Raw genomic sequence first — 17,938 nt, 5'->3', positions numbered from 1 at the left:
GATGCTGGAAACACTGGGGGCAGGACTGGAGACAGATGGGGCAGGATTGGAGACATGAGCAGAATGAAAGACATGGGGCAGGATTGGAGACAGATTGTGCAGGATCATGGGGCAGGATTGATACAATGGAGACTGATGGGGCAGGATGGGGAGATCATATAGGGCAGGATGGGGAGATCATATGGGGCAGAATGGATACTCATGAGGGCAGGATGGGAGAACATATGGCTGAAGAAAGTATTGGCCACGGCACTCAGGGATTCTTGGGAGGTGCTCAAGTAGGGGATCCAACCCGTAGTAGCAAATATAATAATTCTTGGCACTCAGGAGAAATTTGTAGAATGATTCAAAAAGTAGATTTTTATTCTAGTGCATCCAGCTCAACATATAAACGTTTTCGGTCTCGACAACTGAGACCTTCATCAGATATGGTTGTCAAATGCTGTAATGTATATACAAAAGAGATGAGAGAAATATTTTTTAAAATAAAGAAAATACTGTTTGCACAATTATACAAAAACAAAATGATGAATAATATGATCCATATTATACTAAACAAAATGACGGTCTGCATACAAATATCGATAGTAGCATGCAGCGCAGAAGGCAGAAAAAGGTGGATCCGGCCTGAATCAGCGTGCGTTGTGAGTCCTGTTCAACAGAGTGCTGGAGAGTGTACACATGTTAAGGATATACTAGGTAGGAGAGAAAATAAACATGGGTAACATGGAACAGGTAGCATAAGTAGACATCGGGATGTGATCTGGTGATGGATATGATAAGATATAAAGCACACACTGTCCTAGGTAAAGGATACGGGAAGTGGACCAACCTCCACTAGTAGGTGTAGGGCTACGCACAGTGAGCTATCTGTAAACATGAAAGAAATTATACGCATCAGAGTGTACATGGTAGACAAGACAAGAAGGACAAACCATGAGGATGGCACAGTGACGGAACACGAGATAGCCTGTGGAATGCATGCCATAATGACTAACGGGGTGACCACCCTAAAACCAGATTGCTGCTGAGTGATAAACGGGCACCCATGGTCCAGGGAAGTTTACCTGGAGGACACTGGTAGTGTGTATGAGTCACACACTGTGTGTGTAGCCGAGGAGCGGGAGAGCAATGCGTCTGTGAATGCAAAGATATGGGACCGTGTGAGGCAGCTTTAAGGGTACCACAGGAGGCTATCATGGGCCTGGAAGTCAGTCATACCTGAAAGCACTGGACGGCAGTATAGGCGCTTGTGGTAATGCGAGATACTCGCAAAGTGAGGAGCGCTGTGGACAGAAGTTATGAGCAGGGGGGTTAAATAGGACTAAAGCCAACGTGGATAAAGGCCAAGCCAGCGGGGAGCTGGAACCGGTTATGGTATTACCTGGATGTTGCCGCTGTCAGGGGTGGAGAGGACGCTGCGCTGCTGTGCAGGAGGGAGCTCCCGGGGCTGCTAGGGGAAGCGCAGCACTTCCGGGTATAAGAGCACACAGGGAAGAGTCACCTGACGTGTGACGTCATCAGGTCATGTGATCGGAGAGGCCGGCTTATGCGCAGAGGAGCTGAGGGGCTAACAGGGAATCAGCACAGGGAACAGACTGTGCTGATTCCCTGTTAGCCCCTCAGCTCCTCTGCGCATAAGCCGGCCTCTCCGATCACATGACCTGATGACGTCACACGTCAGGTGACTCTTCCCTGTGTGCTCTTATACCCGGAAGTGCTGCGCTTCCCCTAGCAGCCCCGGGAGCTCCCTCCTGCACAGCAGCGCAGCGTCCTCTCCACCCCTGACAGCGGCAACATCCAGGTAATACCATAACCGGTTCCAGCTCCCCGCTGGCTTGGCCTTTATCCACGTTGGCTTTAGTCCTATTTAACCCCCCTGCTCATAACTTCTGTCCACAGCGCTCCTCACTTTGCGAGTATCTCGCATTACCACAAGCGCCTATACTGCCGTCCAGTGCTTTCAGGTATGACTGACTTCCAGGCCCATGATAGCCTCCTGTGGTACCCTTAAAGCTGCCTCACACGGTCCCATATCTTTGCATTCACAGACGCATTGCTCTCCCGCTCCTCGGCTACACACACAGTGTGTGACTCATACACACTACCAGTGTCCTCCAGGTAAACTTCCCTGGACCATGGGTGCCCGTTTATCACTCAGCAGCAATCTGGTTTTAGGGTGGTCACCCCGTTAGTCATTATGGCATGCATTCCACAGGCTATCTCGTGTTCCGTCACTGTGCCATCCTCATGGTTTGTCCTTCTTGTCTTGTCCACCATGTACACTCTGATGCGTATAATTTCTTTCATGTTTACAGATAGCTCACTGTGCGTAGCCCTACACCTACTAGTGGAGGTTGGTCCACTTCCCGTATCCTTTACCTAGGACAGTGTGTGCTTTATATCTTATCATATCCATCACCAGATCACATCCCGATGTCTACTTATGCTACCTGTTCCATGTTACCCATGTTTATTTTCTCTCCTACCTAGTATATCCTTAACATGTGTACACTCTCCAGCACTCTGTTGAACAGGACTCACAACGCACGCTGATTCAGGCCGGATCCACCTTTTTCTGCCTTCTGCGCTGCATGCTACTATCGATATTTGTATGCAGACCGTCATTTTGTTTAGTATAATATGGATCATATTATTCATCATTTTGTTTTTGTATAATTGTGCAAACAGTATTTTCTTTATTTTAAAAAATATTTCTCTCATCTCTTTTGTATATACATTACAGCATTTGACAACCATATCTGATGAAGGTCTCAGTTGTCGAGACCGAAAACGTTTATATGTTGAGCTGGATGCACTAGAATAAAAATCTACTTTTTGAATCATTCTACAAATTTCTCCTGAGTGCCAAGAATTAACATATGGCTGAAGCCATGAATGAGATACACGGGGCCAGGATGGGGGATATTATTATTACCATAGTGGCTAATTAAGGGATATTATTACTGCAGTGATGTATTTATTTTATTTTTTGAGGACACTGTTTTAAATGGGGGGCGTCCTGTTACTGTGTAGAGTGACACTATGTCGCCTCTTTTTCTTCATGTGGTGTAATGTAGAAGTTGGGAAAAATTAGCGGAGCTCGAGATAACTGTGTTATTTCCTGCAGAGACAAGTCCTGGCTGGATGAAGTGATGGCGGTCTGTGCTGGATGAAAGATGAAGGACTTCACCTAGAGACGTCACTGGTGAGTCAGTGTTAACTATACACTGACACAATACACTGTATACTATATACAGAGGTCCTGTGTATAATGTCACCGGTGATCACTGTATTACCTCTACACAGACACTGTATACTAAGTACAGATCTCCTGTGAATACTGGCACTTATGGTGATAGTATTGTGTTTTTTTTTCTTCCTAACTGAAGGGTAAATTGACTAGATCAATGGATGTTTGACAGGTTATAGTTTCACACAGCAACTATTTTTCTGGAATAATCTGGTTCAGGTATATGATGACCCCGTCGCATGACCCCATCACATGACCCCGTCACATGACCGGGGACCCACAGTGTCTGAACAGCTTGGGGCCCTGGCTACCCTTTATCCACCCCTGAGTCACCTTATCACTTATACCACATGAGGAATGGGGTGAAAAATAAATAAATCCAATTCTTCACCTGCTGTTGATTTTTTTTTTTCATTTTGCCTCTCAAAGATCGCAGTAAGGCTCGGCACACATTTATCCTGTGCTCTACAATGAGCGCTTACACCGGGGTTTCTGTGTAAATCTCTGAAATATGTGATTCAGATGGAATCCCCGGTGGAAGGTTCCCTATAATGAGGCAGATGGAGGCACCGTGGACACTGTCTGACCTGTGATCCGGCAGCGTCCGTCTTTTTATTGGGAGTGCAGAAAAGTGAACAGGCAAATTCTAGGCATTCAGGACCTGAAAATTACGTCACGGCTTGTGATTGGTCGCGTTGCGGTCACATGGGCGTCACGCGACCAATCAGAAGCCGTGACGTCACGGAAGGCAGTAAACGCGCGCATTTTAAGCAAACAAGGCTGCCGGTTCCCTCGGTAAGGTGCAGGCTGCGTCGGAGAGGTGAGTATATCAGTATTTTTTATTTTAATTCTTTATTTTAAACATTAATATGGATCCCAGGGCCTGAAGGAGAGTTTCCTCTCCTTCAGACCCTGGGAACCATCAGGGATACCGTCCGATACTTGAGTCCCATTGACTTGTATTGGTATCGGGTATCGGTATCGGATTAGATCCGATACTTTGCCGGTATCGGCCGATACTTTCCGATACCGATACTTTCAAGTATCAGATGGTATCGCTCAACACTAATCACAAACTGAAAGGCGAGATTCTTGCACGTTTAGGGGTGACACTGACTGTCAGGGCACAGCGAATTCACTGCTGGGCCTATCACCGGGATAAACCGCCTCGCTCCCAAATGTTTGACCTGTTGCACCTGGTCCAGAAATGGCTGCAGCCAGAGACCTCTACGCCTGCACAGATGGTAGAACGAGTGGTGATGGATCGGTTTGTGCATTCCCTCCTGAGGCCCATACAGACTTGGGTTGCCCAGGGTGATCCCCAGAATGCCGACGAGCTGGTCAGGCTGATCAAGAGATACCAAGGGATGGAAGGCTCCTTCGGGAGGCAGCCCATGCCATACTGGGGGTCCCAGAAGGGGGCTGAGTCCCAAAAAGGGGTGGGGCATCCAAGGTCACAAAGGGTGGGAGGTGGTGCCCAAGGTCCCTACGGGTGATGTTATTTGCTGGAGGTGCCACGGGCTAGGACATATAGCTGCCCGTTGTCCCCAGACCACTGAGCAGATGGACTGCAGCATGGGACGCTGTAGTTCATACTATGCATATCCAGCCTGCAGTGTGAACTCTCTGCCCAACGAGGGGCCTCAAGCGTGTCCCGCTAAGGTGAATGGTCAAGCAGTAATGGCGCTGTTAGACTCGGGGAGCTTAGTGACCCTGGTGAGGGCCACTTTTCCTCTCCACCTCCTCCCAGGAAAGAAGGTCGGCGTGCGACGCATACATGGTGATGCAAAGGACTACCCTATGGCCAGGGTGGATATTGAAACGGCGTGTGGCACTGAGTCCCATGAGTCCCCGTCGTTCAGGACTTGTTACACCCTATAATTATTGGCCGGGATTTCTGTTTGTTTTGGGATCTGTGGGGAAAGGGTTCTGAGGTCGCTAGCAAGAGTAGGGAACCAATGAACCCTAAAAAGGTATCGCCACACCCAGAGACAGACAGGTTTTCTATTTGTGTCCTGGTAGGGGATGAGGAGGAAGCGTCCCCTGCATCTGACATTCTGGAGTTAGGGGTGGCCAGTGGAAATTTTGGGACTGCCCAACATAGGGACTCCACTCTGAGGGAAGCCTTTAATAATGTCACAGTAATTAATGGGGTGGCACAGGAGCCAGGGGAAGATACAAGATTTCCCTATTTTCTGATGAGTGGGGAGTTGTTGTACCGGGTCACGAAAATAAGGGAGGAGTTGGTAGAGCAGTTGGTAGTGCCGGGTCCATATAGACAGAAGGTGTTGGACATGGCCCATTCACACATCTTGGGTGGACACCTAGGGGTGGAAAAAATGCATGAACGGTTTGTGCAGAGGTTCTATTGGCCTGGGTGTCACCGGGAAATAGTGATCTATTGCAGGTCCTGCCCTACACGTCAGCTAACTGCCCCCACTTCTCATTTCCGGAGCCCCCTTGTGCCATTTCCCATTATTGAGGTGCCGTTCGAGAGAATTGCCATGGGCTTGGTCGGCCCCCTAGTTAAATCAGCCCGGGGCCATAAATATATATTAGTCATCCTGGACTATGCCACATGCTATCCTGAGGCAATTCCCCTGAGAAATTCTTCCTCGAAGAGTATAGCCCGCGAGTTGGTCCATGTGTTTTCCCGGACAGGTTTGCCGAAGGAGATCCTGACTGACCAGGGGACACCTTTCATGAGCAAGGTGATGAGAGAGTTGTGTGAAGTCCTGAAAATCTCCCAGTTGAGGACTTCGGTGTACCATCCTCAGTCAGATGATCTTGTTGAAAGATTTAACAAGACGCTGAAGAGCATGCTGAGAAAAGCCATAGAGAAAGACAGTAGAGACTGGGACTGTCTCTTACCATTTCTGATGTTTTCCATTCATGAAGTTCCACAGGCCTCCACAGGGTTCTCACCGTTCGAGCTTCTGTATGGCAGACATCCACGAGGTCTCCTGGATATAGCCAAGGAAACCTGGGAAGCCGAAGTCACGCCCCACAGAAGCGTCATTGAGCATGTGGCCCTGATGCAGCAGAAGATTGCAAAGGTGATGCCTATCATGAAAGAACACCTCCGCCAGGCACAAGAAGCTCAGGCCAGGGTCTACAACCGGTCTGCAAGAGTTAGGCAGTTCAATCCGGGAGACCGAGTTCCTGTGTTAGTTCCGACGGTGGAGAGCAAGTTCTTGGCCAAATGGCAAGGGCCATATGAGGTGGTCAAGAAGCTTGGTGAAGTAAACTATAAAATTCACCAACCAGGAAGAAGGAAACCAATCCAAGTTTACCATATCAACTTCATCAAGCCATGGCAAGATAGAGAGCCGGCAGTAACTCCATGTTTGCTGGGCAACCCAGAAGGTGAGGTTGGAGGGGTTACTATAGTGGAGACGCTATCGAAGGCCCAGAAACAGCAGTGCCGGGAGTTACTCCAGAAGAACCGGGACCTGTTTTCAGAGTTGCCAGGGTGAACGAAGGTCATAGAGCAAGAGGTCCTGACAGAGCCACATGTGTGGGTGAACGTGAAGCCCTATTGAATTCCTGAGGCCCGTCAAGAAGTAATCTCCAAGGAGGTGGAGCGTATGTTGAAGCTTGGAGTCATTGAGGAATCCAAGAGCGGTTGGTTCAGCCCAATTGTCCTAGTCCCAAAACCTGATGGGGAGTGGAGGTTTTGCAACGACTATCGGAAGTTGAATGAGGTCTCCAAGTTCGACGCATATCCCATGCCACGCGTTGATGAGCTCATCTAAAGACTTGGGCCCGCCAGGTATATAACCACCTTGGATTTGACGAAGGGGTATTGGCAGATCCACATGGCACAGGAAGCCAAGGAGAAGATGGCATTTTCTACACCAGATGGATGCTTCCAGTATGTCCGGATGCCGTTTGGCCTACAGGGAGCTCCAGCGATCTTCCAGAGGGCTATGGATAGAATCCTTGCACCCCATAAGCCATACGCTGCTGCGTACCTGGATGATATCATCATCTTTAGCCCGGACTGGGAGAGTCATCTGGAAAAAGTCCAAGCAGTGTTTGATGCTCTAAGGGAAGCGGGGTTTACAATAAACCAGAAGAAGTGTGCCTTGGGTAAGGAAGAAGCTAAGTACCTAGGATATGTTGTGGGTCGTGGGGAAATAAACCCCCAAATTAGTAAAGTGGAGGCAATTCAAACATGGCCAAAACCACTCTCCAAAAAGCAAGTTAATGCCTTTCTGGGGATCGTGGGATATTACAGGAGGTTCATCCCAAACTTCGCCACGGTGGCTGCACCTCTGACTGATCTGCTAAAAGGGACAAAATGAGTAATGGTTAAATGGTCCGAAGAGACAGAGTCAGCCTTCCAAGAAATGAAAGGGGCTCTGTGTAAGCAACCCGTTCTGATGGCCCCAAACTTTATGAAAGAGTTTATTCTTCAGACAGATGCCTCAGATGTTGGGGTAGGAGCAGTCCTTTCCCAAGAGCTACATGGGGAGGAGCATCCTGTTCTCTATCTGAGTAGGAAGCTGACCTCGTCTGAAAGGAATTACTCAGTCGTAGAGAAGGAGTGTTTGGCCATAAAGTGGGCGGTGGACGCGTTACGGTACTATCTGCTGGGATGTAAATTTAGACTGATATCCGACCATGCCCCACTTAGATGGATGAGGGAAACAAAGGGTAGAAATGCTAGGGTCACCCGTTGGTTCTTAGCCCTGCAGGACTTCAGTTTCCATGTGGAACACAGGGCCGGGAAGCTGCACGGTAATGCTGATGCCCTATCAAGAATCCCTTGTCTAGTAGGAGAAAATGCCAAGCCCGACGGATTTAGGCAGAGGGGGAGGTATGTAGCATGGCTAAAGGTTGTATAATCGACGGGAGGTATATGTCACATAGATGGCTTGTCGCTGTGATGTAACCCGGAGTGTTTTCTTTAATGCACATAAAGCAATAAGGAATTGTTTAGTATACTTGGGTCCAGGTTACGGGTAGCTATGAGAGATGGGAGGGTCTGGCTACCCATATACCTCACCCCTGGGTAAGGGGCATAACCATACATCTCTATATGTGTTTCAGGACCTATGGTGATGTCACAACCACATGTCTAGTCATGTGATGGGTTCGTGGGTGTGGTTAGATCTATAAAATAGAGGCTAATGCTTAACATGTATGTGGGGAGGTGAAAGCCTCCAGAGTGTGTTAAGGCTCCAGGACTGAGCCTGAAGGACTGGACATTTGTATTTTCTTTTGCCTGAGCTAAAGGCTATTTGTTTTCTGTTTTGCTCTGTGGTTTATGGAGCAATAAACCCTGTGAACGTTTAATGGAACGTGTCTCCTGAGTGTCTCCCGCCGCACCTGAGTAAGTACAACCCCTACACTATGTTATGGGTCTTTTCAGTGCCTGTGGGCATCTGCCTGTGTCATCCCTTTCACCTATGAATGTTGGGAGCACATAAAGCGATATACTTTGTCAGCATTTATGGTCCAGTAACAGAGAATAGTCAACAATCTGTAGTGTGCTAAAGTAAGGTAATTTCTTTTAATATTTTGTAACTCTGTTTTTTTTTCTATTAACCCCTTCATGACCTTGGGATTTTCCATTTTTCCGTGTTCGTTTTTCGCTCCCCTGCTTCTCAGAGCCATAACTTTTTTATTTTTTGGTCAATATGGCCATGTGAGGGCTTATTTTTTGTGGGACGAGTTGCATTTTTCAATGACATCATTGGTTTTACCATATAAATCAGAGAAATGACTGCCAGCACTCACTGTTTAGGGCGCTCGTTCAGAGTCCAGGGAACCCTCCTGGGTATTGCATGTAATCAGAAGATCATAAGAACAGCGCTCCAACCGGGTGTTATAATCCAAAATAAATCTTTATTCCAGCCATGTAACAGCAACATTTCGACCGTGTATCGGTCTTTTTCAAGCATAAATGACTACAGGTCATTGACCTACATTACCTTCATTCCCCGGGGTTTACAGGCAGGAGCACAGCTGCATTATAGCAGAGCTCCTGCCTGTAAAATATTTTAACCCCTTCAGATGGATTTACATCGTGGGACGTTACAGATCTACGGAAGGTATGTATATTGTTGGTTTATTATTTTTAATTTGTTACAGAATGATGGTCTTCAGGTGGATTGAGAGAGCAATAAAATATTACAACAACCTGTGTGTTTATTTCATTAAAATACTTTGCAATATTGTGTGTGTGTTTTTTTAAACCATTTCATACAATTGGATTAATTATGGATAGGTGTCATAATTGACGCCTCTCCATTATTAATCCGGCTTAATGTCACCTTACAATAGCAAGGTGACATTAACCCTTCATTACCCCTTATCCCACCGCTACACGGGAGTGGGAAGAGTGGCCAAGTGCCAGAATAGACGCATCTTCCAGATGTGCCTTTTCTGGAGTGTCTGGGGGCAGATGTTTTTAGCCGGGGGGGGCCAATAACCGTCGACCCTCTCCAGGCTATTAATATCTGCCCTCACTCACTGCCTTTACCACTCTGGTGGAGAAAATTGCGCGGGAGCCCACACCAATTTTTTCCGCGATTTAACGCTTAAATTTAATAGCTACAGCGCCGAAATTTTGCACATACACACTACTAACATTAGTAGTGTGGAATATGAAAAAAAAAGGGGGGATATGACATGGTTTACTGTATGTAAACCATGTCTCATATCATGTCGGGTTTAGGCAGGAGAAATGAAAAGCCGGCAATCGGCTTTTCTGCTATATCGCGTTGAAGTAAATATAAATATATAATGTGTCTCAATGACACCGCATGAGAAAACGCATGCGTCTAATAAACGCAGCGTTTGCACGCGTTTACATGCATTTTTTCACCACCTGCGTTTGCGTTTTAAACGCTGCGTTTTTAAACGCAAATGTGAAACTAGCCTAAGTTCTTTTGATTGCCCGTTATTGCATTTTAATGCAATGTCGCGGCGACCAAAAAAATAATTCTGGCGTTTCAATTTTTTTTTCTTGCTACCCTGTTTAGCGATCAGGTTAATGCTTTTTTTATTGATAGATCGGGCGATTCTAAACGTGGTGATACCAAATATGTGTAGGTTTGATTTTTTTTTTTTATTGATTTATTTTGAATGGGGCGATAGGGGGGTGATTTAAACTTTTATATTTTTTTTATTTTTTTCACATTTTTTTTACTTTTTTTTTAACTTTTGCCATGCTTCAGTAGCCTCCATAGGAGACTAGAAGCTGGCACCACGCGATTGGCTCTGCTACCCAGAGCCATAACTTTTTTATTTTTCCGTCAATTTGGCCATGTGAGGGCTTATTTTTTGCGGGACGAGTTGTACTTTTGAACGACATCATTGGTTTTACCATGTCGTGTACTAGAAAACGGGAAAAAAATTCCAAGTGCAGTGAAATTGCAAAAAAAGTGCAATCCCACACTTGTTTTTTGCTTGCCTATTTTGCTAGGTTCACTAAATGCTAAAACTGACCTGCCGTTATGATTCTCCAGGTCAGTACGAGTTCATAGACACCTAACATGACTAGGTTATTTTTCACCTAAGTGGTGAAAAAAAATTCCAAACTTTGCAAAAAACAAAACAAAACAAAATTGCGCCATTTTCCGATACTCGTAGCGTCTCCATTTTTCGTGATCTGGGGTCAGGTGAGGGCTTATTTTTTGCGTGCCGAGCTGGCATTTTTAATGATAGCATTTTGGTGCAGATACGTTTTTTTGATCGCCCGTTATTGCATTTTAATGCAATGTCGTGGCGACCAAAAAAACGTAAATCTGGCGTTTCGATTTTTTTTCTCATTACGCCGTTTAGCGATCAGGTTAATGCTTTTTTTTATTGATAGATCGGGCGATTCTGAACGCGGCGATACCAAATATGTGTAGGTTGGGGTTTTTTTTATTGATTTATTTTGATTGGGGCGAAAGGGGGGTGATTTAAACTTTTATATTTTTTTAATTTTTTTCACATTTTTTTTACTTTTTTTTTTACTTTTGCCATGCTTCTATAGCCTCCATGGGAGGCTAGAAGCAGGCACAACGCAATCGGCTCTGCTATGCAGCAGCGATCATAAGATCGCTGCTACACAGCAGAAATGCCGGTGTGCTGTGAGCGCCGACCACAGGGTGGCGCTCACAGCCACCGGCGATCAGTAACCATAGAGGTCTCCAGGACCTCTATGGTTACAATGTACAAGCATCGCCGACCCCCGATCATGTGACGGGGGTCGGCGATGCGCTCATATCCGGCCGCACGGCCGGATGCGGTAGTTAAATGCCGCTGTCTGCGTTTGACAGCGGCATTTAACTAGTTAATAGCGGCGGGTGATCGCGATTTCACCCGCCGCTATTGCGCGCACATGTCAGCTGTAAAAAACAGCTGACATGTCGCGACTTTGATGTGCGCTCACCGCCGGAGCGCACATCAAAGCAGGGGACCCGACATCTGACGTACTATAACGTCAGATGTCGGGAAGGGGTTAAAAGAACCCCTGTTAACAGAATTTAGAAAAACAAATGATAATTTTTTTTTTATAGTAATCAGTATAAATAAACAAATATTTGAAGAAAACCCCTAAAACATAACTTTTAATAATAATTACAATTACAGAATAATAGTAATTGGAAAAGTCCCTGTAGTTGCATCCAGGAAAGGAATAGTGCCAGTAATAAAATTGAACTAGATATTCAGGTATTCACAGTCACAAATCGTAGCCATAATAGAGAAAACTAGCCAACAACAAACAAGTAAAGGTTAATTTTGTTGTTTTGTATGGTACCATTGAACATTGTCTGGAATATGAAAGGTGTCAAAACATGATCCAACTTCAACATCGTCTTCCTCCAAACTGACTATAGGGTGGCCTTTCCATATGCCATGGAAGGAGAACTCACAACCTCTCGTGGCAGCCTGTTCCACTCATTGATCACAGTCAAAAAATGTTTTTCTAATATCTAATCTGTGTCTCCTCCCATTCAGTTTCATCCCATTGCTTCTAATCTTTCCTTGTGCAAATGAGAATAAAGATGATCCTTCTACAATGTGACAGCCCTTGAGATATTTATAGACAGCTATTAAATCTCCTCTCAGTCTTCTTTTTTGCAAGTTAAACATTCCCAAATCCTGTAACCGTTCCTCATAGGACATGGTTTGCAGACCGGTCACCATTCTGGTTGCTCTTCTCTGAACTTGCTCCAGTTTGTTGATGTCTTTTTTTAAAATGTGGTGCCCAAAACTGGACACAGTATTCCAGGTGAGGTCTGACCAAAGAGGAGTAGAGGGCAATAATGACTTTGCGTGATCTAGACTGTATGCTTCTGTTAATACATCCCAGAATTGCATTTGCCTTTTTTGCTGCTGCATCACACTGTTGACTCATGTTCAGTTTATGATCTATTAGTATACCCAAGTCTTTTTCACATGGGCTGTTGCTTAGCCCTATTCCTCCCATTCTGTATATGCATTTTTCAATTTTTATTGCCCAGATGTAGTACTTTGCATTTTTCCTTGTTAGAAACCATTCTGTTAGTTGTTGCCCAGTGCTCCAGTTATTTATATCTTTTTGAATCCACTCTCTCTCTTCTCTAGTATGAGCTAGCCCTCTTAGCTTTGTGTCATCAGCAAATTTAATTAGTGTATCCTCAATTTCTTCATCTAAATCACTGATAAAGATGTAGAACAATACAGGGCTCAGGACAGAATCCTGTGGTACCCCACTTGAGACATTCTTCCAACTGGATGTGCAACCATTTATGACCACACTTTGGGTCTGATCACTAAGCCAGTTATGAATCCACCTAACAGTTGACATGTCCATTCCATACTTAGTCATTTTTTCAATAAGGATAGTGTGAGATACTTTGTCAAATGCTTTGTTGAAGTCAAGATATACTATATCTACAGCATTTTCCTGATCTACCCAGTCAGTGATTTTGTCATAGAAGGAAATTAAGTTAGTCTGACATGACTTATTAGTTACAAACCCATGCTGACTCTGGTTAATCACTTCATTCTTATTCAGGTACTTACATACATGTTGTTTAGTAATTTGTTCAAAGATCTTTCCTGGTATGGAAGTCAGACTCACCGGCCTATAGTTCCCTGGGTCCACCCTCTTCCTCTTTTTGAAGATGGGAACAACACTTGCTATTCTCTAGTCTTCTGCGACTTCTCCTGTTCTCCAAGAATTTTCAAAGATTATGGAGAGTGGTTCAAAAAATGTCTTCTGCTATCTCCTTCAGTACTCTGGGGTGTAATTCATCTGGACCTGGGGTCTTGAATTCATTTGTTAGCTAAGTGTTTACGCACTATCTTTCTGTCTGTTTATAGATATCCTGGATTATTCTACTCCTTTAATAGGATAGTGAAGATCAGTTGATATTTAGTGTTGAGCGAGACCTTCCGATATTCGAAAGTATCGGTATCGGATTGGATCTGCCGATACCGGCAAAATATCGGATCTCGCCGATACCGATACCCGATACCAATACAAGTCAATGGGACACAAATATGGGAAGGTATCCTGGATGGTTCCCAGGGTCTGAAGGAGAGGAAACTCTCCTTCAGGCCCTGGGATCCATATTCATGTAAAAAATAAAGAATAAAATTAAAAAATATGGATATACTCACCCCTCCGGCGGACCCTGGACCTTAGCGATGTAACCGGCAGCCTCCGTTCCTAAGAATGCAGAGTGAAGGACCTTCGATGACGTCGCGGCTTGTGATTGGTCGCGTGACCGCTCATGTGACCACTCACGCGACCAATCACAAGCCGCGACGTCATCACAGGTCCTACACTCACTGCATTCTTAGGAACGGAGGCTGCCGGTTACATTGGCAAGGTCCAGGGTCCGCCGGAGGGGTGAGTATATCCATATTTTTTTTTTTATTCTTTATTTTTTACATGAATATGGATCCCAGGGCCTGAAGGAGAGTCTCCTCTCCTCCAGACCCTGGGAACCATACACTGGGAACTTCCGATTCCGATTTCCGATATCACAAAAATATCAGAACTCGGTATCGGAATTCCGATACAGCAAATATCGGCTGATACCCGATACTTGCGGTATCAGAATGCTCAACACTATTGATATTACATTTCCTTTCTGAGAGAAAACAGATGCAAAATAGGAATTTAAAAGTTCGGCATTCTCAACATCCTTTCTTACCATTTCATCATTTTCGTCCTGTAAAAATCCTATAGCACCTTTGAATTTTCTTTTACTTTTGACATATACCCAAAATCCTTTTTTACTGCTTTTGACGTCTCTTGCAAGCCTTAATTCATTGTCAGCTTTAGATAATCTGAGTCGTGCCCTGCAGTATGTATTAGCATGAATGGGTGGTCATCTGTAGGTCTGAAGAGTCCTGATACCCTGTCAGACACATCCTTAATTTTTGCACCTGGGAGGCAGCACATTTCTCTTGAGGTTATATCCGGTCTGCAGATAGCGGCCTCTGTTCCTCTCAACAGGGAATCCCCCATGACAACAACTCTCCGTTTCTTCTTCACAACATTTTTCTTTCTCCATCCAAGAGGACTCTGAAGGTGTACAAGGTTGTTCTTTGTGGGTAAAGTCTTATCTTGATGTATTTATTCATTGTTCCCCAGCGTGAGAGCCTTGTACTGGTTCCTGAGCAGTATGGGTGCTGACTGCCTCCCGATCCTCCTGCTTCTCTGTGTCACATGCCTTCATTCCTCTGTTTCTTCAGGTGCACTTTGAATTTCTTCTCTTTCTGTAACATGAAGAGATAATTCTGCTCTGTCTAAAGGTACCGTTACACTAAACGAATTACCAACGATCACGACCAGCAATGCGATCGTTGGTAAGTCGTTGTGTGGTCGCTGGGGAGCTGTCACACAGACAGCTCTCTCCAGCGACCAACGATCAGGGGAACGACTTCGGCATAGTTGAAACTGTCTTCCACGATGCCGAAGTCTCCCTGCAGCACCCAGGTAACCAGTGTAAATATCGGGTTACTAAGTGCAGGGCCGTGCTTAGCAACCCGATATTTACCCTGGTTACCATTGTAAAAGTAAAAAAAACCACTACATACTCACCTTCTGATGTCTGTCACGTCTACCGGCGTCCACAGGGTTACACGCTGCTGCCGAGAGCTTCCTGCACTGACTGAATGTGTCAGCGCCGGCAGCCGTAGTGACATCACCGCTGTGCTCTGCTTTACGGTCGGCCGGCGCTGACACATTCAGTGCAGGGAAGCCGCCGGCGGGGGACGTGACAGACATCAGAAGGTGAGTATGTAGTGTTTTTTTTTAACTTTTACAATGGTAACCAGGGTAAATATCGGGTTACTAAGCGTGGCCCTGCACTTAGTAACCCGATATTTACCCTGGTTACAAGTGAACACATCGCTGGATCGGTGTCACACACACCGATCCAGCGATGACAGCGGGTGATCAGCGACGAAATAAAGTTCTGGACTTCTAGCTCTGACCAGCGATATCACAGTGGGATCCAGATCGCTGCTGTGTGTCAAACACAACGAGATCGCTATCCAGGACGCTGCAACGTCACGGATCGTCGTTGTTCTCGCTGCAAAGTCGCTTAGTGTGAAGGTACCTTAAGAACTCTTCACCTTCCTTAATGGTTTTCAATGTAGCTAATCTTTCTTCTAGATTTTGCAGCTTTTCCTCCAACAGGGACACAAGCTTGCATTTCTGGCATGTGAAGTTTGGCTTTTCCTCTGGTAAGTCTGTGAACATGTAGCAAGAAATGCAGCTCACCAAATGGCTCCTGGCCTCTTCCATGTTCTTACTGTTAAAGAGATATTAAAGCGGTGAAAAACGTGTAAAAATTTGCGAGCCGCTAGGTGTGCGGTTTAACAATGTCCTCCTTTCAGCTGAAATGGCCAATATCCAGTGTTCTTTGAGCCCGCAGAGACTCTTCACTTATCCCAGAATGCACTGAGAATATGCAAATGATCTCCTCAGGAGTCCTCCCCTGATTTACCGGTGTCCTCCTTTCAGCTGCAACGGACAAAATCCAGTGTTCTTTGAGCTCGCGTAGACTCTTCACTTATCCCACTAAGATCTTATAATTAATCTTTTACTGGCTTATCCCACAGGAATATTTTCATTAGCACACCAGAAATACTTCAAATAACTGTCAATACCCTAAACCACTGCGAATAGTATAATGTATCCCTTCAGTATCATTGTAACTAGAGAATATCACATTAAAGAGATTGTCCACTAGAGGGGGAAAACTAAGGGGATCCAGAATAAAAGGAACAAGTAATCCCCCAGAAACCTAACAGTGGTAAAAGGAAAAGGTGCTGGGAAGGTAATCAAACAGACTCACTGCAGGAATACAGCTGGAGTTTATCAAACAAGGTAAACCCCTTAGCTGAAGGGCTTGAACTCCTGAACACACATCTACCGAGAGGTATAGCCAGCAAGCAAGTGCAGTGAAGGGTGAACATGTAAAACCCTACCCAGAATGTCATAGGGCAAACCCAAAACAGGAAAATAGAAGTAAAAGAAAGCACCAGAATATTAGCCCTGGCAGTAAAGATTATCCCTCATCCTTGACTGTTACAGATACAGATACAAAGGAGAGCTCTGGAGGGAAATATGTGACGGGAGATGGAAGAGCTGTGTTTGCAGCCGTATGCAAAGAAGCAATGAGTGAGCTCTACAAAGCATGACAGTCATATGATAGTGATGTTATCTCGGTGTATGTATGTATGTATATATATATATATATATATATATATATATATATATATATATATAGTACAGACCAAAAGTTTGGACACACCTTCTCTTTTAAAGATTTTTCTGTATTTTCATGACTATGAAAATTGTATATTCACACTGAAGGCATCAAAACTATGAATTAACATGTGGAATTATATACTTAACAAAAAAGTGTGAAACAACTGAAAATATGTCTTATATTCTAGGTTCTTTAAAGTAGCCACCTTTTGCTTTGATGACTGCTTTGCACACTCTTGACATTCTCTTGATGAGTTTCAAGAGGTAGTCACCGGGAATGGTCTTCCAACAATCTTGAAGGAGTTCCCAAAGGTGCTAAGCACTTGTTGGCCCTTTTGCCTTCACTCTGCAGTCCAGCTCACCCCAAACCATCTCAATTGGGTTCAGGTCTGGTGACTGTGGAGGCCAGGTCATCTGGCGTAGCACCCCATCACTCTCCTTTTTGGTCAAATCGTCCTTACACAGCCTGGAGGTGTGTTTAGGGGTCATTGTCCTGTTGAAAAATAAATGATGGTCCAACTAAACACAAACCGGATGGAATAGCATGCCGCTGCAAAATGCTGTGGTAGCCATGCTGGTTCAGTATGCCTTCAATTTTGAATAAATCCCCAACAATATCACCGGCAAAGCACCCCCACACCATCACACCTCCTCCTCCATGCTTCACGATGGAAACCCGACATGTAGAGTCCATCCTTTCACCTTTTCTGCATCGCACAAAGACACGGTGGTTGGAACCAAAAATCTCAAATTTGGACACATCAGACCAAAGCACAGATTTCTACTGGTCTAATGTCCATTCTTTGTGTTCTTTATCCCAAACAAGGCTTTTCTGCTTGTTGCCTGTCCTTAGCAATGGTTTCCTAGCAGCTATTTTACCATGAAGGCCTGCTGCTCAAAGTCTCCTCTTAACAGTTGTTGTAGAGATGTGTCTGCTGCTAGAACTCTGTGTGGCATTGACCTGGTCT

The 17,938-nt window shown here is 45.1% G+C and overlaps 2 long non-coding RNA genes across 6 annotated transcripts; one reads left to right on the top strand and one right to left on the bottom strand.

The window, feature by feature from the left end:
* Positions 1-239: 239 nt before the first annotated feature.
* LOC143773715 (uncharacterized) lies at positions 240-1,533 on the bottom strand. 3 transcript variants are annotated; one of them, XR_013215326.1, is made up of 5 exons: positions 1,385-1,533; positions 1,222-1,286; positions 1,068-1,137; positions 818-870; positions 240-666 (listed from the first exon to the last, which is right to left on the bottom strand). It is a non-coding gene; the product is annotated as an uncharacterized LOC143773715 (long non-coding RNA). The 3 variants fall into 3 exon arrangements; XR_013215325.1 differs by having other exon boundaries at positions 1,068-1,286; XR_013215324.1 differs by lacking the exon at positions 1,385-1,533 and having other exon boundaries at positions 1,068-1,378.
* A 122-nt stretch (positions 1,534-1,655) lies between these two features.
* On the top strand, positions 1,656-2,867 carry LOC143773714 (uncharacterized). Of its 3 annotated transcripts, XR_013215323.1 has the most exons (5): positions 1,656-1,804; positions 1,903-1,967; positions 2,052-2,121; positions 2,319-2,371; positions 2,523-2,867. It is a non-coding gene; the product is annotated as an uncharacterized LOC143773714 (long non-coding RNA). The 3 variants fall into 3 exon arrangements; XR_013215322.1 differs by having other exon boundaries at positions 1,656-1,967; XR_013215321.1 differs by having other exon boundaries at positions 1,656-2,121.
* The last annotated feature ends 15,071 nt before the right edge of the window (positions 2,868-17,938 follow it).

Source organism: Ranitomeya variabilis, chromosome 5 (genome assembly GCF_051348905.1).
Source record: "Ranitomeya variabilis isolate aRanVar5 chromosome 5, aRanVar5.hap1, whole genome shotgun sequence".
Taxonomy (NCBI): Eukaryota; Metazoa; Chordata; class Amphibia; order Anura; family Dendrobatidae; genus Ranitomeya; species Ranitomeya variabilis.
The sequence above is the reverse complement of the archived record's forward strand: the minus strand, read 5'-3'. Positions and strand labels throughout refer to the sequence as shown.